Source organism: Plectropomus leopardus, chromosome 11 (genome assembly GCF_008729295.1).
Source record: "Plectropomus leopardus isolate mb chromosome 11, YSFRI_Pleo_2.0, whole genome shotgun sequence".
Taxonomy (NCBI): Eukaryota; Metazoa; Chordata; class Actinopteri; order Perciformes; family Serranidae; genus Plectropomus; species Plectropomus leopardus.
Genome location: NC_056473.1, coordinates 10,472,859 through 10,479,817, shown reverse-complemented (window position 1 = coordinate 10,479,817; position 6,959 = coordinate 10,472,859).

The following is a 6,959-nucleotide window of genomic DNA, read 5'->3' as shown; positions in this document are numbered from 1 at the left end:
TATGTGAAAACAAGTCTACTGGGGGTGTCTGTGGCTTGGTGGTAAATTATTTCTACAACTAAAGTTAAAGTGCAAAATTACATATTGACATTATAATTACCTTTTCATGCATATCCTGATTCAAGAGTTATTCATAGTATAGTATTACAGTAAGAAGTTTGTCATCAACAGCACCTGGGAGCATTAACAGATCCTAATAACACTTTCTTTAAATTCTAGTTTTTCCACTTTTGAATACATTTGCACATATGAATAAAGTGACAGTACAGTGCTTTACCCACAGCAGTCAAGCCATTGCTTTTGCTAGGGTACGGCAACACTACTTGGACATAACTCACGCAGAAATACAGTACACTAGCAATACTGGAATTGGTGGTTATAGTATTGGCAAATGTTTATGGTTATATTTATTTAAAATGGTGGTATGTGGTTGCATGTCGTAGCATGGCACATTTGGTCATTTTAACTGTTACAGCCCTCCCTCTGTCTCAGAGACTGACACAGACAGCCTCATCAGGCAGCTTGTCCACATGGGAGGGTCGCTAGCTTGACTATGCTCACCTGGGCATTCCCAGCTAATAAAGCTGGCCTAGGAGTTGACTCCCCTCCCTTCCTCCAGCAGACACCCACCCTGCATTGTTGGTTTTGGTTTAGTTGGTTGGTTTGTTTTTGTATGATTTAGTTTAATGATTTTTTGTCAGTATGTTGTGGGTGGGTGTGTTGGGCATATCCCCCCGCCCCCCCATATATATTTACTGCCTTGCCACTTGTTATGTTTCCCACCATAAACATTTTATCAAGGCTTAAAATGATGCATATTTCAGGCTGAGCCGCTGCAACTGACAGGCAGACTGTGAGGTGTCACCACTGTCTCTGAGTCAGATCCACCCGTCACTCCTCCATCACGCCACCCTCTCGTCCAAATATGGTCACCTCTGGCTCTTACAAACAAAATGGTGACAGCTAAAATGCCAAAGTCAAGGTTCAAAACAGGAGTCCAAAAACCAATGAGTGACATCATAGTGGCTACATCCATAATTTTTATACAGTCTATGATTTTAACACTGCAAGACGTGGCATTTTTGGATGCTTTTGCTTTCACAGGAAACAGCACAGCTTCAAATGATTTTTTCAAAAAACACAAAAAAAAAAAAAAATCATATTATTATCTGTCTGTGTTTCTTTCAGGTCAGATATGGTTGAAGATGCAGATTAAAAAAGATGTTAACACTTTTATTGTCATAACAATAGAAAGGTTGTGCAACTCTGGTCAAGATATGTGCTCTCTGACTGCTCCATTTTAAATTAAAGGCTTTAACAGTTATCAGGAAACCAATAACTGGATAATCAGTATCCTGTAGTTTTGTTAAATTTAACCAAGGAAAAATCAGTCACTATGAAACAAAGTTATAATATGTGAAATGTATACCTTATAAAAAAAACATTTTAGGTATGTAATATTACAGTACACTGCTGTGCATTAATTCCAATATAATGAAAAACAGACACCACAAAATATTTGCTCTGTTTGCCAGTGCAATGTTCCTACTCTTCCCCTGTGTTTTATATACATTCATCATGCCAAATAAATCCCTGTTTGCACCTGGTTTCCATACTGAAAGAGAACTAAGACAATTCTCAGAAGGGATTATCTAATTAATTCCATTTATTCATGTGGGCTGCACTACTAGACCACTGTAAACACACATTTTGACCTGAGCAAACAAAATGTGTTTAAAAACTTGTTAACCAAATAAAATATTCCACTTCAGAATTGAATAAGAATAGACTGTAGTTGAATGAAATAGGTAGATATTTCTCTCATGATATAACATAACATCTTTTAGCAACTCAAAACACCTTGGATAGATGTCATAGACACTATTTAGTTTTTAGTATATTTTCTTAGTTTAGAATAATTTCAAATATCTCTGTAAACATTTTATGTTATCATTATGATATATTGGCTTATGCTTTGCAATATGGGCAGAAAGCAAACTCTAGGCACCTTGAGAAGATAACCTGCTGTTATCAAAAGCTGTCCAACAGACAGACTGTATTAGTAATTACTCAAAGGCCTGAGTATTTAAGCTGCTAAATACATAGGTGGAGTCTTTGCCAATAATGTCTAACACTTTCTGATTAAGGAGGGAATCTGTTTTTCCCTATGCTCCTCAGAATAGCTGGCATCATTTCTGAGCATTTGTGCTGTTTGTTGTCATTAAACAGACTAAGTAGAGTGTCCAGTTTTAGCAACACAGACTCTGAGATTAGTTATCTGATCTGATTCCTCCCCCGGCCTCATTTGCACTGTGTAACAAAGACTGGAGGTGTTTTGGTGTACAGAGTACCAATACTGCCCTCTTGTGATAGTAGTAGGGTCACATCAATGTCAAGAAGTTTAAAAAAATGTTTTTCTCTCTCTGTTGTTCTTTGTCATCACCAACACACACACACACACACACACACACACACACACACACAAACATACACTCTTTTCTAACAGTGGTTCTCAACATTTTTCAAGTCAAGGACCCCTAAATTTATATGCATTAGGTCATGACCCCCATTTGATGACATTTTGCTTTAGGGACTTCAGTCTAAAAAGATTTTGTTAAATATAATTAAGACCAGAATTCTTCAGTTGTCAACTACAGTTGAGCAGGGGCGGAGTCAGATGTAAACATCTGGGTGTCTGACAATATGCTCCCCATGAGAGATTTTTTCCAGTTTCTAGCATCTATGTGCACTATTATTCAAGCCATTAGAGATGATAGAATGCTTAAATTTGCAGCCTATTTGGGAAAAAATTATAATTACAGAGCGTACATCCTGTTTGGTATCTATTTTTGCTCCAGTTTTATTATTCTGAAACCATTACATAACAAATATTGATAATGACTAATTTTGAGTTCAGCCACCTTAGAAGAGGCCAGATTTGTCTGATGTTTAGGCTACTGTTTTTTTATTTACATATCATAGATAGGGAAATAAGTTTGCGTAAACCACATTACTAATCTTGAAACTTAGTTTTGATCACACTGTGCTGGAGTAAAGTCACAGAATGTATGTTAAGATAACAAATCGGCTTCATTTGAATCTATTATTGAATCTAATAATCTTGGTTGCTGTAATTGCAAATCAACAAGCGTAAATGTGGTCTTTCATTGCCTAAATTGAATGTTAGCTCAGCATAATAATATTTACTCAGGCTAATTACATTAGATGTACTTAGTGAATAGCATAGCAGGATAAACAACATGAGTTTACATTACTATCTGAATAAACAACAAAGTTGGAGGTATTTTTAAAAGCTCAAAAGTGTTGTGGCTTTTTAGAAAACATTCAGGGCTGGAGTCCCAGAGGCCATAACCTTCCAGGTCCACCTCTGCAGTTGTGATCACCATGGAGGAAATGAAACCTGTGATCAGAATTGTTCCTTGTATGCCTCATACTCAACTGGGCTAACCTCCATAGGGAATTAAAAATTAAAAATAAACTATTACCAGTTTCTCCGGGAATGCCTGGAACTTCCTCAAGGACCCCTGGTTGAGAACCACTGCTCTGGAGGGATGTAGAGTGATGGGTCTGCAGTTAGAAGTTCAGCATCTTGCTCAAAAACACCTCAACAGTGCCCCAGAGGTGATGGTACCTCTGAAGCTACCACTCTTTAACCTACTATGAGCTGGACTACAACCACCTGTATCAAGTTCCTATGGACTGAGCTTCTGCCACCCAAAACAAGACAGTACACAACCAAAAGAGTCATGACAAAGTCACACAATATGGAAACATTAACAAAGTCCCAAAATATATGACAAAATCAACCCCCACCCCCAACATCTTGTTGATTCACTGTATAAACTGCTCTCACTCAGCACTCAAAAAGATAAACATAAAAGTATGAGTGCACCAAGTGCTCATGAATCCACTGTGTGATTTTAGGCTGTACCTCTTTAAATGGTTCATATCTAAACCTGCAATGTTAATGTGTTATCACTTCCCCGAGTCTCCTGAAGGCACGCAGTTTTAAACCACCTACGTAAAAATGCTATTTGGGAACGGCTGTAAATCAACATAACCGCTCTGCCATAGACTGTATCAGTGTTTTTGCATGTTTTACTACCTTTTGCAAGTCCATTAAGTACAAATCATACATAGCCCTCACTTGACTGCTGCACAAGACAGATGATAAATCACAGTGAACATTGTACCCAGTTTTACTTTTGTCAAGGTTGTTGTTGCTCGACAGACAGGGCAGTTATAACTGTAATATACACCCATCAGCCACATCATTAAAACCACTGACAGGTAAAGTGACTAACATTGATCATCTTGCAACAATAAAAATGTTTTGCTGGTATCAGCCAAGTCCATCAGGGTATTCCATCGCCATGAGGTTGCCGGGGGTGTACTTGGTCTATCACAGTGTTTTGGTAGGTGGTGTGTGTCGAGTGGCATCCACATGATTGCCACGACCCAAGGTTTCCCAGCAACACACTGCACACACAGATCTTCTGTGTTTTCCATTTCATCTGTCATTGCTTTCCATGTTTTGGCTGATTGGTGGACATACAAGTTAAATAACTGTAGTAGATCGTGTGATATAATCAAAAGCTCAAGAACACCAACCAAATGGACCTTGTGGTGATGAAACTGCTACATCAACTGCTGTTTCCAAGGTCAAGAGTAAACCTACAATCTTAATTTTTAAGCCAACATGAATGAGAATTTATTGAAGTGCTCGGAAAAAACTCCATGGCATACCTTATCTGCTGAGGAAGACTGTGTAATACAATCAAAAGCTTCAGGAGAGCTCCTTAACTGACCATATAGTGCAATAAAAGGGTATATTCTATGTTTTAATATTGGGAGGACACATATGATACATATAGGTTTGGGGGTCCTTCACAAGAAAATTATAAGCATTTCATTTCCTGCATTCTGGTGGATTTTTATGCTCCGATTTGTGCCTTTTCTGAATGTAAATATATTTAATTTTGTCAAAAAAAAGTCCTTTGCTACTCTCATTGAATTCCAGATGGGAATTCAAGTGAGGTCTTAGTTAGAATATTATTCACATTACTGCAACTCTACATTTCATCCACCTATCCAGGGCGGGGTCACGGTGTATTACTGCAAGTACACATATCATAATGTCCATACAAAAGGTTTATTGTCTTTTATATTATTAACATTAATGTAGAAATTGAAAAATAATGTATATATTAAATCTATTATCCATGTTTGAATGTGAATTTGAAATAAAGAACTGTGAATGTAAATCTTCAATACAATATATCTGGGTTATTTATTTACGCACAGTTTGACACAGTGCAAAGAAGGAATTGGTATTGATTTTCAGAGACTGGCTGGCACTGTTGTGATGACTTGGTATCGCTGTGAATCTATCAACACTTCGAATAAACTCAGTTCTTATACTTAGCCCAGGCCATTAAAAGGGAGACAGTGTGGGACTGGGTGGAAGTTCAAACATATTAGAAATGTGAGCTAGTTACTGTACAATGACCTTTCTAAACATTGGCAGACTATGAGGCAATAAGCCCCTGGGCTGAGACATGCACAAGGCCCCACCACCTCTCTGATATATCAGCAAGACACACAGACTTAATAGTTGTTAAGCTTTTTTTTGTTGCTGTTTTGTGTCTCTTTGTAGTCAATTTGAGTCTCTTTGTAGTTGTTTACATCTTTCTGTAGTCATTTTGTGTTGCTTTATGCTTGTTTAACCCTGTTTGACAGTCTATGTGGGTCACTGTGCAGCTTTTTTTGCATCTCTTTGTAATCGTTCTATGTGTCTTTGTGGTCATTTGGAGTCTCTTTGAGTGACATTTTACAGATGAAGATCAGAGGGACCCCTTACACTTTGTACCAGTGCCCAGTAGGCTCATTCAGAAATTCATCCATATTTTTAAAAACTAAAAGGTATCAAATTTCCTGAAAAACTGTAAGGTTAAGATAGAATTTTATGTTTTGTTTTTTTTTTTTAAACATTTTTTAAAACATTTTTTTAGTGTCTAGTCATAATTTTTGAATCAATGGTGGGCCAATTTGGCTTCAAGTCGTCAGTATTTTTAAAATCCTGGCTACAGCACAACAGTAGGCAGTAAAAGTTCATTCAGACATCTTAAAAATACGTGGTTAAATTTTGGGGAGGGTTGGCAGTAATATAAAGTATGTGAGATGTAGTAATCTACATGTGGGTTTGTCCTCTGCCAACAAATTAAAAGCATTTCATTTCCTGCATTCTGGTGCATTTTAATTTTTATTTTATTTTATTTTTTTTTTTTAATTTTAATTAATCAAATAAAGGACCTCCCCCCACCCAAAAAAATAAGAAAAGAAAAATAGAAGTCCTCTGACATGACCCTTGCATCCCTCTCTTAAAACTTTTTTAGAGATTTTTTTGGTGTCTAGTCAAACATTTTTGAATCCGTGTTGGGCCAATTTGGCTTCAAGTCCTCAGTATTTTTAAAATCCTGGCTACAGAACTATAGTAGGCAGTAAAAGCTAATTCAAGCATCTTAAAAATATGTGGTACAATTTTGGAGAGGGTTGGTAGTAATATAAAGTATTTGACATGTAGTCAACGGCTTGGGTCCTTTAGCATGTAATATGTCTTACCTGACACTAACAGACGCCACAGAGGAAATGATAGAGTCTATACTTACACTGTATGCTTGCATATTATTGTGTTTAGTTTAGGCTGTGAAACTTAACATCGAGACACTTTTACAGTGAATGTCAACATCCCTTTTATGTATCTAAATACGTTTCAGAAGACATATGTTATAACAGCTCTTAACATGTCAGGAAAAAAATATTTAAAGTTTATTGTCTGTGATATAGTGTATGTTACAACTTGGCAGGGCTGCCTGGCATAAATTTTCAATGTCTTGAATTAAGACACTAAAATGATTTATCCATGGATAGTTACAATC